The sequence below is a fragment of the Tachysurus vachellii genome, chromosome 3 (assembly GCF_030014155.1).
Source record: "Tachysurus vachellii isolate PV-2020 chromosome 3, HZAU_Pvac_v1, whole genome shotgun sequence".
NCBI classification, from domain to species: Eukaryota; Metazoa; Chordata; class Actinopteri; order Siluriformes; family Bagridae; genus Tachysurus; species Tachysurus vachellii.
Window position 1 is genome coordinate 6,089,077 of NC_083462.1, and position 16,720 is coordinate 6,105,796.

The following is a 16,720-nucleotide window of genomic DNA, read 5'->3' on the forward strand; positions in this document are numbered from 1 at the left end:
ACAATACATCAGCCGAGACGGCTATTGAAAACCACATCTATCGTCAATGGCTGATGGATACCGCTCACCAGGTCGCTGTAGACAGCACCTGTGTAATATGCCCTGACCGGTCTAATCAAATCCCCTATGTAATGCCTACTAGAGGCGTGTGACAGTGTGACACACATTTATGTCCTGCACTTTGCCTACTGGGATCAGCAGCCAGAACACATGGGCCGAAATGGATGGGCAACATAAGTAGATCCTGTGCGTATCAGCCGGTAACCTCGCCAATCCCTACAGATATGACAGTTCAGATGCGGCCTAACCAGACGTTTCCACTATGCATAAAGTCACGGGGATCAGTGTATGTCGGATTTGTTCCTAAAGCTGCCTGCAGAGGTATATTAGATGCTCATCACCCCATAGTGAATGTGCTCCCGCGTTGTATTATGATGGAGTATGAATGTGAGCAGTCCATTCCAGGGCTAATGAACGTCCCTAGTCTTAGATTCGGCACATTGCCGCTAACAGACATCTTCTGGTACTGTGGAGAGAGCACAGCGCTCCAGACGCTTCCCCAGTGCTCCAGTTGTGCTGGAAGGGACATCTCACAGTGATGGCCTTAAATGACTCCCTCTTAGACCTCCTTTTGACTCAAGCTCACACCTGTGCCTCACGATCTAGACGTGACGTTTCACAATACCTACAGCCCAGTAACACCTCCGTGCTCCCTGCCTGGTCTGCAGATCCTGATATTTATATTGACTGGAAAGGAGAGCCCGTGGATGTCCCAGAAGAGCATAGAGCCTTATCCGACGCAACCTCGACAAGGTGGGCTATCCTGTTACCTCATGTGCAAGTATGCAGGAATGTACGGTGGATAAACTATATATGGTATAATCAAAAGCGTTTTAATAATCATACGATTGCTGCCTTAGGACTGTAACAGAACAGTTACATGCCACAACATTGATGGCAGTAGAAAACCGCTTTGCCATAGATCAAATGCGAGGGCCAGATCAGGGAGTGTGCGAGCTGATCGGCACTGACTGCTGTGCCATCATCCCACTTCACACAGGCCCCATGGGATTGCTAAGTACGATAATCAAACGTATGAAAGAGGCCCGAGACCAGATGGTCCGCAACTCAGGGGCCCCAGATCCGGCATGGTACAAATGGTTACTCTCAGGAGACTGGTTGGCAGGACTAATGCGCATTGGCATGATCATTCTTGTGGTCCTGCTGGCCATTGGCTTTGTTGTATGTTGTGGGATTCCTCTTCTGCGTGCCCTGATCGACAAAACAGTCCACTCCCTTTTTGGACAATACATGCAAATGCAGATGATGGAAGTGGATCCAGACTCGTTTCCACTACTGGACAAGAACAATAATGATTCGGACTGGAACTAGTTGCACATATACAAGACTGTCTACATATTGGTGTGTGTTCCGTATTCAATGTCCCTGTTTGTCTGTGTCTCCTGTGTGTGTATCTTTTATAAGTGTTGTGTACAGACTTATGGAGTGTCTCCCATTCCGGCGTCCCCAACGCCAGCCAGCGTGTCGACACCAGACGTGTGCCTGCCTTGACCCAGACTCTGATGGCTTGGCGTACCGCTTTTTTAGAGAGAGTAATGCCCCTTAACTAGTGTGTTGCTTAAAGTTAGTCATGGAGGTAGATCTTTCTGCCTAGCGGTGGATACACCACAATCTTGGCAGGGAACCACAGCGCACTTGGCAATCTTTTCCACCCCGCATATCACAGCATCAATGGGTCACCCTGCTGGAGGATTCACGCCCTATTCCACTAATACTTTCGCACGCAGACATTATGGGTAGGGTCATGGGTAGCTGCACGGCAGCCAGATGTAGACTACCAGCTTATGAACAAACTTATCCTGCGCGTACACTCCTATGAACTCAGACATAAAAAAAAAAGTAGAGTGTTAGGCCCTACAATATTATAATTGGTGTCATAGGACACATGGGATTAGGCCCCAGATGTTGTAATATCTTTAGGGTAATATATACCTAAACATATAAATCACCACACTTAAGGCAGAGTGTAAGTAGGAAAGGAAGTTTATTAAGAACATAAACTTAATAAGAGTAACCAGGCCCAGTGCTATCAGGCCTAGAAGAAGTGGGAGTGTAGTCTGGAGACCCAGGCCTGGGAGAAGGAGAAGAAGGGATGTAGACTGGGGACTCAGGTTCAGACTCAGACCTAGAAGGGGAAGAGGCCAAAGTGGGAGAGAGAGGGTGAATATAGGCGAAAGGAGGAGATGAGGGACATGGAGGAGATGCAGGAGTTCCATGCTCAGGGCAGCAAGGTTCAGCATGAGGACAGCCATCAGTTTGAGTTCTCTGATCCACGAGGTCAGACAGAGGAGTTTGGGTGGAGGAAGTACGAGTAAGAGGCGCTTTCACAATGTGGGACACCCTGAAAGGGCGTTCAGGAAACTCAGGAGAACAGAGTTGTTCCAGGAACTTAGAAAGTTCATGGCTCAGATGACAAAGCGACGATAGCCAGCCATAACCTCAGCAGGAACTGGCCTTGTGTAGGGGGAAGGGCGAGAGATCCAGATGGTGTGACCTGGACGATTTGGCTGACCCTGAGGTTGAGGATCTAAGGGGAAAAGGGAGTAACCTTAGTAGAAATAAGGAACTAATGCTTAAAGTATGCATGAGCAAGCCCAATCTGGAAATGACAGATTGAGATCATGATAAGTTCATAAGTTCAGCAAGCTTAAGGAGTCAACACAAAACTCCACTTATATTCAAGGCAATATTACAGCAACAGCAGCTTAGCAGTAGTAATAATATAATATAATCAAATATAAGTAAGAACTTTTAACATAATCTAAACTCACGAAGTGACATATAATCAGTAGTAATCATACACAGTATAAGAAAGTAAAAGAAGAAATGAGAAAAACTTACTCATTGTAGCTGAAAGGAGGATTAATCCACAAGACATCTGTCATAAAAGACTGAGCGATGAATGTGACAAGAACTAGTAAGTGAAGATCTCTTGAGCACATTTTTTTAATAACTATGATGGAAAAGGTCGGAAATAATAGGAAATTAAAAAGGCAGAGAAATCCATATATGGGCATATGAGTAATGGGCAGACCTTGATTCTGGGAAATAAGGGGAATTACAGGATATTACAGGAAAAACAGGATATTCAGTCACTTAGAGGGCATATGAGGCAATTCTGGAAAAAGAAGGGGAATTCGGAGAAGTCATGTAAATGATTAGGCAGGGCCTACAGGCGCCTGGGTATATATTGAGGGGAATTTCACGGGGAAAGCACTTACTCTCTCTCATTCTGTTCTTTTGGTTGCATGTGGATGCTCTTTTAGGTTTTTCAGTTGATTGCTTTTTGACTTAGAGATTTTTCCTTGAGCTCAATGGAATTGCTGATTAACTGCAATAAAGAAGTTTGTTCATTCTCATCCAGGTCTGAGGAAGTCTCTCATTGTTTTATTTGCATTAATCCTAGAGGTATTAGTTTAGCTGAATTAAAATAGTTAACATTTGATCAGAAGTCTATAATTATAAATCACCCTGTGATATGTCCACTTGGAGGCGGGCTCTACGTTCTGACACGTGGATAAATTTACAATTGGGAAACCTGCACACATTTTCATTGAAATTATGACACATGGGAGTATGAATCATAGGTTTGACCTTTTCTTCGTCGTTGGCTTTGGGTAAGCGATCTGCCGAGGTAGTAGGTTTAGCGGATCTCTGGCATAGAGAAGGGGTGTGCGTGAAAGCGCCGAATAGGGAGCAGGACAGCGCACGATGACAGGTAAAGTGTCTGCTGATGAGAGCTAGGTCCACTGCCGACCAGTCCAGTCTTTGGTTGAACCTATGGATGAACGTGGCTGACTTGGCTGAGAAAGAATTGTGGTACTCGTAAAAAAGGGTCCCACCGTAGGTCATAGCGAGGTCCGAAATTATAGCTAAATAGGTGTCGAGTTCGGCCCTACGCTCCGGATACTTTTCACAGATTACGTCTCTGAAAACGCCGAAGGCGACGTTAAACTCGGGCATAGTTAGACAGTTAGACAGCCTAAGGTCGTTATCTTTTAAGAGTACTGAGAGTTCCCCGCAGTCGACCATGCGTTCATCCTGAACCTCTGAGCACAGCAGGATTTTAAGGAGATTAATGTCATTACCTGCGAGGATCTTGGCGCACAGAGGGGGAGAGATGGCAGCAGCAGGTGGGAAGAAAGGGGTGCCGGCAGCAGGTGCTGGGAGGGCCGTTGCTAGGGTCCCGCGTGGAGGGAGGATCAGACCAGAGTTTGCTGGTGTAGAAAAAGCCAGAGCGTCTGGGACCGGAGGAGCGAGATTTATCAACGCAGAGGCCACGTTGGGGATGGACGAGGGTTGGTTTTCCAGGGCTTGAATCCTAGAGTCTAGATTAGAGAGGGACTGAAGAATGTTCTGGAGGGCTGACATCACGGGATCGTCTTGGATTGGTGAGGAGAGGTCGGGGCGATCGGTCCTTTTCTTTGTGGCTTGCGGGTTATTGGCCGCGTGAGCAGTGCTTCCTTTTAGCAGTGGCCTTTTTTGGGCCGGAAGTAGGGGTAGCTTGAGTCGGGGGTTGGTTCGGGGAAGTAGGGGTTGGTTCGGGGATGTTTTCCAGGAGAAAATGGAAAAGTTGGGCATGGTTGATTCCGAGCAGCACCATAATATTCCGGTCGTACAGGGTTGCGAGGATTTTCTCGATGGGCCAATCAGTAATCGGAGGAGATGTTTGAATGGCCAGCCGTGGGCTTCTGCGAACCGGAGGGCCCTGGGAATGTTCTGCGATGCGCAGATCTTCTTCGGAGCTTGGATCAGACATGGTGAGTAGTGAGAGCAAAGCTAGTAATAGTGGTACGAGCATGCGAGTAGGGAGCAGCGTTGCTGATTGGAAATGCAGCAGCAGCAGCGGTGTGTGAGAGCGGCTCGAGAGAAGGGAATTTAAAGGGTCGTAAATTACGGAAGTCGTACCGGATTGGGCGCGCCGGAAACAGCTGATTAGCAGCTGATGCACTTGACTCCGGGGCCTGCCTGAACTAACGCGAAGCTTAATTTTTACTTCTCTAACTCCATAACACAGAAAAACAGAGAAAAGGAACATGCCCCAAGGGTTACGTCAGTTACACTGCTGGGTCACTGAGTGATAAAATATGGTCAGTGATTCATATATACAGAAAATATTTTACACAAACACCTTTCAGTTCATGGAAAAACAAGTCAAAAGCGGGAAAAAATCCTATTATTTATATTATACTAGCAATAAATAGTCTCTTTTTTCTGTATTATGAAGTAACTACAACTGAAAAACTGAAAACCTTCTGATTTATGTCCATTAATTTTACATTAATGTTTAATTGTAGTAACTATTACACCACCAATTAGTTTGCAATATCAGCTAACTCTAACTGTGCATGGCATTAGGTCTGGAAATGACTTTATCTATAGTGCAAAGATATATGAAATAACTAACGCTTTTCTCTCAGATATCTCTGACCGCAAGACAGAGATATCTGTCTTTCTTCTGAGATATCTCTTTCTTCAGATCTCTTTTGGTCTCCTCCTAATACTTGGTGTTTTGTTAACACTCTGTGTTGTAGGGATCTGTTGTGAAAAATCCTGGAACCTTAAGAGAATATATTATTATATTATATTATTATTATATTATATTATATTAACCAGAAGTCAGAGGGTGGATAAAAGAGGGACTGTTTATTATAGTAACTCAGCAGACAGGAAAAGAAAGAGTGTAAACAGGGGATTCAGGGCCAGAATTGGAGGAAGAAGATGAGAGTGTCACGGTCGACGCTCCTGCCCCGCCTCCTCGTCGGCAACACCGAGAAGCATCGCCGGAATATTAGGCACTTCCGGACTACTATTCCCACAAAGCCACGCGCTGGCCTAATTACGCCACCAGCTGTTTCCCATTTCCCACGCTATAAAGACTGAACTTGAACTTCCCCCCAGTGCAAAGTCTCAACTAGCGTTGGCTGTCATTCTGACTCTCCGATCGTTTGCTGCCTGCCCTGACCTTCTGCCTGCCTTTCGTTTATGATTTTGTGCCTGCCCTTCGATATCGTTTTGCCGTGTTTTGACCCTGCCTGTCTGTGTACGATCTGTTAATAAATTCACGCTGCACATGGATCACCAGCCGTATGACTCCTCCTTACAGAGAGAGAGAGAGAGAACGAATATCTCCTTAAAAGCCTTAAAATGCCTTGTGATATGCCTTAAGGGAAGTATGATTGGAGTCATAAGACACATGGGAATAAACCCCAGATGTTGTAATAATTTTAAGGTAATATATAACTAGAGAATAAAATAACGGGGGGCACGGTGGCTTAGTGGTTAGCACGTTCGCCTCACACCTCCAGGGTTGGGGGTTCGATTCCCACCTCCGCCTTGTGTGTGTGGAGTTTGCATGTTCTCCCCGTGCCTCGGGGGTTTCCTCCGGGTACTCCGGTTTCCTCCCCCGGTCCAAAGACATGCATGGTAGGTTGATTGGCATCTCTGGAAAATTGTCCATAGTGTGTGATTGCATGAGTGAATGAGAGTGTGTGTGCCCTGCGATGGGTTGGCACTCCGTCCAGGGTGTATCCTGCCTTGATGCCCGATGACGCCTGAGATAGGCACAGGCTCCACGTGACCCGAGGTAGTTCAGATAAGCGGTAGAAAATGAGTGAGTGAGTGAGAATAAAATAACCACACTTGAGTCAGAGGACATGTTTATATGTTTATTATAAATAAACTTAGTAAACGGGAGAAGTAGGGGAGTAATCTGGAGATCCAGGGCCATAATCAGAGGGAGAAGAAGGAATGTAATCTGGAGATCCAGGGCCAGAATCAGAGGAAGGAGATACCAAGACAGGAGTGAGAGGACGAATATAGGCATGACGAAGCACTGAGGGATGAGGAGGAGAGACGGGAGTTCCGAGCTCAGGGTAGCAAAGCTCAACATGAGGACAGCCATCAGTTTGAGTTCTCTGGTCCACGAGGTTAGCCAGAGGGGTTTGAGAGGAGGAAGTGCGAGTGGAAGGCCCCCTCACAATATGGAACAGCAGATGAGGATGCTCAGGACGTTCAGGAGAATAGAGCTGTTCCAGACATGTAATGAGCTCATGGGTGATATGAAGCAGCTGGAAGCGGCGATAGCCCGCCATGACGTCAGCAGGCACTGGCCTTGGGTAGGGGGAAGGACGAGGATGGTGAGGCAAGGACCTGATGGTGCGACCAGGGTGAATTGGCTGACCCCGAGGCGAAGGATCTAAGGGGAGATAAGGGGAGTAACTTAGCAGAAATAGAGGAACTGAAGCTTGAGATATGCATAAGGCTTGAGGAGTCATCAAAGAACTCCATTTGTACACAAGCAACATTATAGCAGCAATAGCTTAGCAATAGTAACAATATAAGATGACGAATAGATAGACTAGATAAGAGCTTTCTTTTAACATAATAACTTTTGACATAAATCAGACTCATAGAGTGACTTATAATCATTAAAAATCATGTATAGAAGAAAATAGCAAAGCAGAAACTTACTCATTGTAGTAGAATGAAGGATTAATCCTCAGGACGTCTGTCATGAAAAAACTAAGAGGCAAATGTAACATTGACCAGGAAGTGAAGCTCTTTTGAGCACATTTTTAATAACAATAACAAAATTGTTATTTAGAATAAGAAGACCGTGGTTCCCAAACCTTAGCTCATACAGTGTTATGTAAAATGAAGATGACCATGGTTCCCAGACCATGGCTCAAAATTGTTATGTAGAATAAAGAAGACCATGGTTCCCAGACCATGGCTCAAAATTGTTATATAGAATGAAGAAGACCTGGGTTCTCAGACCTGAACCGAGGGGAGGAAAATCCGTAAATGGGCATATGGGTAAAAGGTGATGGGAAATAAGGGGATTGTAGGGAACAGGATGTTAGGTTACTTAAGAAAACATAGGAGGGTATTCCGGTAAATAAGGTGATATGAGGAAGAACACCAGGTGGAACTCCACCGTGGGACTGGGAACGTGCCTGAGAGGATGGGAACCAAAGAGGAGGCACCTAGAAGCGCCAGGGTATATATAGAGGAGGTTTTTTGGGGGTCAAAAAAGTGTGTGTAAAAAAAAAACGTTACTTTGCAGGACCGTCTTGAGAGTTTTGTTTTTGTTTTTGCATGCCGATGCTCTTCATGAAGATGCTCTTTTTGGGTTTTTGGGTTTTCTTTTGTTACTTTTAACTTGGCAATATCTCTTAAAGAATTGTTGGCTGATTGACCACAGTAAAGAAGTTTGCTCATTCTCATCCAGGTCTGAGGAGTTTTCTCAGTGTTTTGCTTGTAGTAATTATAATGTTATCATTTAAGTCTAACTAAAACAGTCTTTATTAATCAAAAGTCTAAGTGTGGAGGTCACCCTGCGATGTGTTGACTTGGCGACGGGCTCTAAGTTCCAACAGATCCTTTGTAAGTGTTCAGTTGTGCTCATCATCTTTATCTTTGTTCTCAATCAACAAATCATAAAAGTGTCTCCTTTGATCCATAAAGTGAGATGAATTCATCCGAGCATGAAAAACTTTACTTAATTACTTACATAAAAACATTACTTTACTTAATTAATTATACATTTAGTTTTTATTGTTCTGTAAATTAATTTAACCCTGAGTATTTTTCTTCAACAGATCACAACAAAGTGGGTTCATATGAGATATTAAGTGAGCAGTATTCTAATGTTACTGAAACATTGATGACGCAGGAACATGAAGCCAAGGGTAAGTGTTTATTACAGCTTCCTGTTTCCTTTAACACAGTACATAACAGTACAGGTGGCGCTGGTCCGCTTATGCTTCAAAAGCTTAACAGAGATGGATGATCCATCCAGTTCTTCTTTGGTCTTGAGAATAGTAATGGACAGAAAAGGCTTATACATGCTCAGGGGAGGGGAGCTTGTAACTGAACCTAATGAAATTCGCAAGCAGACAGTCAGCTTTTCCTCAAATCTGTACAAAGTGAGCTAACAGCTGTGCAAGAGGTGGAGGAAGTCTTCCTCCAAGATCTTCCTAGGCCAGAGGGTTCAGTGAGAGAGCTTGACAGGGAACTGACCCTTGAGCAGTTAGAGGTTCCTTCTGGATGACTTGGAAAAAAACAACTCTAGACCTTAACTCAGCATCTGGTAAGAGTCTCTACCAACTAAATGTTAAAGTATACAACAAGAAATGGTTCAATAGGAGAGTAGACACTCACTGGTGCAGTGTCCTTTGGCTGAATAATGATGTTATGGTGAACTTTGTAAAAACCACCGTTAACAAATCCAGAGGTTACACATGAATGTCCTTTTTGTTTACAGAGGGAGACGGTGTTTCATGCTTTATGAACTGTTCTAGACTCCATCCACTTTTAAGAGTTTTAGATCCTTGGTACAGTTTTTATCCTTGGTTTTAAAAGTTATACTTTTAGGTTTGGAGTTATACATGGAAAAGAACTGGGAGGGTGTTGTTGAGAAAGTGTGTGCCCGGTTATCTAACTGGAAATGGTTGCTTCCTCAGCTGTAGTATAGGGCAATCAAATCCAATACTGCATTAAATACTGCAGATTATGGCTGATCTTATGAATGTGTGAAACAAAACCATGCGTCCTATTACCCATCCTCTGTTACCCTCCTGAACACACTATGACCCTATACTGGAACTGGAATGCCCACATAATGCAAGTCATCATCATCTTGTAAAACAATCAAACAAACAAAAAATAAACATACATTATATTTTTAAGCCATCTAAATATTTATTAAATCTTAACTGTTTTTAAGGGTTATTAAAGCAACTTAACATTACATAATTATGTACCTATTAAGTAAATATTCTTAGCATTAGTACATACAGAATGACAAATTAATGGAGAATGTGATGCTCTGTTAAGCTATATTGTGTTTTCTTTATAAAGTAAAATAATGAATTTAAATATTTTGAAGAACTAACTCTAATAATGATAACAACAACAATAATAACAATAATAATAATACAAAGCACATAGAAATCAGAAAATTTTAGAATAGACATACATGTTTGCAGCATGGTTTGCGAGAACACCATCAGTAATGCCCCAGAGGAAACCTTACTTTCGGGGTTATGGAGGTAGCTGTCAACTCTGTTGTGTAGCAAGTCTTTTATTTTTTTAACATTGTTTGCCCCTCTGTGTATGACTCTTTGTTTTGTTTTTGTACTTTCAGCAGTACATCACTTGTAAAGTTAAATGACGTCAGCAGGCACTGGCCTTGGGTAGGGGGAAGGACGAGGATGGTGAGGCAAGGACCTGATGGTGCGACCAGGGTGAATTGGCTGACCCCGAGGCGAAGGATCTAAGGGGAGATAAGGGGAGTAACTTAGCAGAAATAGAGGAACTGAAGCTTGAGATATGCATAAGGCTTGAGGAGTCATCAAAGAACTCCATTTGTACACAAGCAACATTATAGCAGCAATAGCTTAGCAATAGTAACAATATAAGATGACGAATAGATAGACTAGATAAGAGCTTTCTTTTAACATAATAACTTTTGACATAAATCAGACTCATAGAGTGACTTATAATCATTAAAAATCATGTATAGAAGAAAATAGCAAAGCAGAAACTTACTCATTGTAGTAGAATGAAGGATTAATCCTCAGGACGTCTGTCATGAAAAAACTAAGAGGCAAATGTAACATTGACCAGGAAGTGAAGCTCTTTTGAGCACATTTTTAATAACAATAACAAAATTGTTATTTAGAATAAGAAGACCGTGGTTCCCAAACCTTAGCTCATACAGTGTTATGTAAAATGAAGATGACCATGGTTCCCAGACCATGGCTCAAAATTGTTATGTAGAATAAAGAAGACCATGGTTCCCAGACCATGGCTCAAAATTGTTATATAGAATGAAGAAGACCTGGGTTCTCAGACCTGAACCGAGGGGAGGAAAATCCGTAAATGGGCATATGGGTAAAAGGTGATGGGAAATAAGGGGATTGTAGGGAACAGGATGTTAGGTTACTTAAGAAAACATAGGAGGGTATTCCGGTAAATAAGGTGATATGAGGAAGAACACCAGGTGGAACTCCACCGTGGGACTGGGAACTTGCCTGAGAGGATGGGAACCAAAGAGGAGGTGCCTAGAAGCGCCAGGGAATATATAGAGGAGATTTTCTGGGGGTCAAAAAAGTGTGCGTTACTTTGCATGACCGTCCTGAGAGTTTTGTTTTTGTTTTTGCATGCCGATGCTCTTCATGAAGATGCTCTTTTTGGGTTTTTGGGTTTTCTTTTGTTACTTTTAACTTGGCAATTTCTCTTAAAGAATTGTTGGCTGATTGACCACAATAAAGAAGTTTGCTCATTCTCATCCAGGTCTGAGGAGTTTTCTCAGTGTATTGTTTGTAGTAATTATAATGTTATCATTTAAGTCTAACTAAAACAGTCTTTATTAATCAAAAGTCTAAGTGTGGAGGTCACCCTGCGATGTGTTGACTTGGCGACGGGCTCTAAGTTCCAACAGATCCTTTGTAAGTGTTCAGTTGTGCTCATCATCTTTATCTTTGTTCTCAATCAACAAATCATAATAAAGTGTCTCCTTTGATCCATAAAGTGAGATGAATTCATCCGAGCATGAAAAACTTTACTTAATTACTTACATAAAAACATTACTTTACTTAATTAATTATACATTTAGTTTTTATTGTTCTGTAAATTAATTTAACCCTGAGTATTTTTCTTCAACAGATCACAACAAAGTGGGTTCATATGAGATATTAAGTGAGCAGTATTCTAATGTTACTGAAACATTGATGACGCAGGAACATGAAGCCAAGGGTAAGTGTTTATTACAGCTTCCTGTTTCCTTTAACACAGTACATAACAGTACAGGTGGCGCTGGTCCGCTTATGCTTCAAAAGCTTAACAGAGATGGATGATCCATCCAGTTCTTCTTTGGTCTTGAGAATAGTAATGGACAGAAAAGGCTTATACATGCTCAGGGGAGGGGAGCTTGTAACTGAACCTAATGAAATTCGCAAGCAGACAGTCAGCTTTTCCTCAAATCTGTACAAAGTGAGCTAACAGCTGTGCAAGAGGTGGAGGAAGTCTTCCTCCAAGATCTTCCTAGGCCAGAGGGTTCAGTGAGAGAGCTTGACAGGGAACTGACCCTTGAGCAGTTAGAGGTTCCTTCTGGATGACTTGGAAAAAAACAACTCTAGACCTTAACTCAGCATCTGGTAAGAGTCTCTACCAACTAAATGTTAAAGTATACAACAAGAAATGGTTCAATAGGAGAGTAGACACTCACTGGTGCAGTGTCCTTTGGCTGAATAATGATGTTATGGTGAACTTTGTAAAAACCACCGTTAACAAATCCAGAGGTTACACATGAATGTCCTTTTTGTTTACAGAGGGAGACGGTGTTTCATGCTTTATGAACTGTTCTAGACTCCATCCACTTTTAAGAGTTTTAGATCCTTGGTACAGTTTTTATCCTTGGTTTTAAAAGTTATACTTTTAGGTTTGGAGTTATACATGGAAAAGAACTGGGAGGGTGTTGTTGAGAAAGTGTGTGCCCGGTTATCTAACTGGAAATGGTTGCTTCCTCAGCTGTAGTATAGGGCAATCAAATCCAATACTGCATTAAATACTGCAGATTATGGCTGATCTTATGAATGTGTGAAACAAAACCATGCGTCCTATTACCCATCCTCTGTTACCCTCCTGAACACACTATGACCCTATACTGGAACTGGAATGCCCACATAATGCAAGTCATCATCATCTTGTAAAACAATCAAACAAACAAAAAATAAACATACATTATATTTTTAAGCCATCTAAATATTTATTAAATCTTAACTGTTTTTAAGGGTTATTAAAGCAACTTAACATTACATAATTATGTACCTATTAAGTAAATATTCTTAGCATTAGTACATACAGAATGACAAATTAATGGAGAATGTGATGCTCTGTTAAGCTATATTGTGTTTTCTTTATAAAGTAAAATAATGAATTTAAATATTTTGAAGAACTAACTCTAATAATGATAACAACAACAATAACAACAATAATAATAATACAAAGCACATAGAAATCAGAAAATTTTAGAATAGACATACATGTTTGCAGCATGGTTTGCGAGAACACCATCAGTAATGCCCCAGAGGAAACCTTACTTTCGGGGTTATGGAGGTAGCTGTCAACTCTGTTGTGTAGCAAGTCTTTTATTTTTTTAACATTGTTTGCCCCTCTGTGTATGACTCTTTGTTTTGTTTTTGTACTTTCCATGCCATTAGCTTAGCCCTTGTCTGTTTTCTTTGCCTTGCTACTTGCTATACTGGTTTACGTACTCATTGTCCGTTTTGCTACAGTATGGTTATGTGTTTGTCTGTTGTTTTGGATTGTTTGCCCCTGTGAACTCTCTGCACATGGATTCTGCTGCCTCCTCCTTACACAACTCCTATGTCTATGGATCGTTAATTATTATGTAGCGATTTTAGCTAAAGAGCTAATTGTTTAGCAATAGCTCTTTAATCAGTGAAGTGGAATTAATTAGCTCTCACTAGCCTGAAATGTCAACAAGTTGGCATTTTTTCAACTATAAAGTATGAATAAGCCGTATGTGTAAAGTTTTCTATACAAAATCTTTTATACTTTAACACATTGTAAAAAGCCTGTCTAAAATGGGGAAACGATGCCACCTAATGGACGAAAACGTCCCGAAGTGTCCAGAAGGGTTTATTTGCACCTGGCTATATACTGTATTTATTGAATCCACAAATAAATGTCCCATAGAAGTAAGGTAAAGTGACTAGACTAGTTTAAAGATATAATTATTTCTGACATTCACACTACTCTGATGCGGAACCTCTGATAAGTCATTAAAGCATCTTCAAGGTTCTAATTGTCCAGTCAAATTGTCTTTAACATGTCATTCAAGGAAATTCAGAATAGTAAAATTGTCAGATGCTAAAGTTTCTACAAGACAGCAAGAGAAAAGCCTGAAAAATTCATTCTCTTATATCACCTTCTAATCTTCTAACCTGTAGTTCTGTAATTCAAGACCTTTTAAAAGGTGAAATATTAAAGATAATGTAAAAGATTCCCTCTAGTCCAAAAAGTGGATGCAAAAGTCCATGCATGTAAAGTTAAAGTTGCTATTTACACAAATTGCAGTGAAACAGTGGTGTTTAATTTTTCACAGATAAATAGTTTCTGCTTAAGACAAGAAGCATCAAAGCATTTATCTGTGTCAGAGAAATCATGACCCAGAGTAGCACAGTTCTCTCCAGAAGGGTCCTCCTCTTTCCAGTTATCAGGCTCACGTGATCTCCCAGGTTCACCAGAACCTTCAAAGAATAAAAAGTGTAATAAGTTTCTTAAATAATTAATACATTTTATGGAAATAATTAGTATATGCATTGCTGGAACTTGTAAATGAGTTTATAGACTGTGTGAGTGAACACTATCCTTACGTTACACCTGTCTCCTTTAAAGGCTGGTTGTTCACCCACATCCACTGTCCTTCAGTCTCCAAGTCATTCAATCCAATCCAGTGTGTTTTTCTAGTTTGTGAAACTACAAAATCCTAATGTAGAAAACAAAATACATCACGTAACCAAATCAAGTGGAATAGAGACCAAACATTAAATTTTACCTACAAATTATTAGAGATGAGCCGGATACTCGGCTGAAACGAGTATCCGGTACGGATAAAGCACTTCTGCCGAGTACGAGTATTATACAAGTAATACGAGTCAATATCTGTGCTCGGATTGAATGAAAATCATCATTGGGTAGCTGATTGTGTCAGCGTTCTGTGATAGGCTAGTCACAGCGCCCCTCCCCTACACACATACAAATGTATTGTGTTGCTGTGTCTCACTCTGCTCACTCACAGTCACACACAGAACAGCTCCCTCCCTCAGTCACTCGGGTTCGCGGGTCATTTACGTTAACGTTTAGGGTTTCTTCAGCTTTTTACTTCGGGTTGTAACGTTAATAATACGTACTTACTAACCAGTAGAGTTCTGGTAAACGTGGGTTCGTTAAGACGTGGTGCTTGCTTGGTAGAATGCGACTCGCATTGCGTCTCTGCCTGTCGGAGATTTTTTTCTTTTTTAAACCTTCAGCTGTCTCTAACCACTAACCAGACACTGAGTGTCTGACACGTTTTTGCTGTATTTCATAAAAACATAAAGGTAGTAAGCTAGTGTTATAAATAATACAAATTAATTATTACCTGTTAAAGCCCCGCCCATTTCAAGACAAGCCCCGCTTACTTCCGGTTTAAACCCCACCCACTCCGAGTACGGATACGGATACAGATAATTCATATGGTTAACAGATACGGATACAGATACGGATAATGCTGTACTTGCTCATCCCTACAAATTATAAAGAGAAGCTCTACACTCACCTGTTCAGTTTGGCTGGTTATAATCACCAGGTGGCCTCCTTTCTCCACACAGTAATCTCGACTCTGTGTCCAGTTCAGTTTATTAGTGGAGTAACAGTTTAAACCAAGAGACTTCCATCCTTCCTCGCATTGTCCACTGTTTTTATTTGCTGTTTGTCAAGACAAGATGAAAACAATTAGTTATGAAATCAGACTTTGGATAATATATTTGCATACTCTATATAGCATGCCTTCGCTTTGGATATTTTTGTTAATATGGCTATAACATTATCATGAGTAATATATTACAAATATTCATGTTGCATTTATATGATGTATTGCTATAATATAATACTGAGGCCACAAATTAATATGCTACAAATAATTGAAATGTGCCATTTAAGATGAAAGTAAAGACCAATGAAATTGTGTCCCAAAATCAATCTTCCATCTATCTATCTACAGTATCTATCTATCTATCTATCTATCTATCTATCTATCTATCTATCTATCTATCTATCTATCTATCTATCTATCTATAAAGCCAAAGGTTTTATGACATCTGCCTTTACATGCACATGAACTTTAATGACATTCCATTCTTAATCTGTTGTGTTTAATATTAAGTTGGCTCATACTAGCAGTTTCAACTCTTTTGGGAAGACTTTCAACAAAATTTTGGAGTGTGTTTATAAGAATTTTGACTATTCCTAGAAGTACATTAGTGAAGTCCTGGCTCGCAGTCTCCACTCTAATTCATCCTAAAGGTGTTCTATTGGGTTGAGACCTGGACTCTGTTCAGGCCAGTCAAGTTCCTCTACACCAAACTCACTCATCCATGTCATGTTGGAACAGAAAGGGGCCATCCCCGAACTCTTCCCACAACATTGGGAGCATGAAATTATGAAATTAAGACTTCCTTTCACTGGAACTAAGGGGCCAAGCGCAACCACTGAAAAACAACCAGACCAAATAATCCCCTCTACCAAACTTTACACTTGGCACAATGTAGTCAGCTCGGCTCTCAAGTTTTGAAGTCAGGCAAGAGTGACATTTCCAACCCCCCAGCGACCCCCACCCCCACCCCAACCGCTATCAACCGCTAAACCCAGAGAAAGTGTTATTTGTCACTTGAGAGAACATGTCTTTACTGTACTAGAGTCCAGTTGTGACGTGCTTTACACCACTGCATCCAATGCTTTGCATTGCTCTTAGTGATGTACGGCTTGGTTGCAGCTGCTTATACATGAAAACACTCTCTACGAACTGTTGTTGAGCTGATCTGAAGGCCACACGAAGATTGGAGGT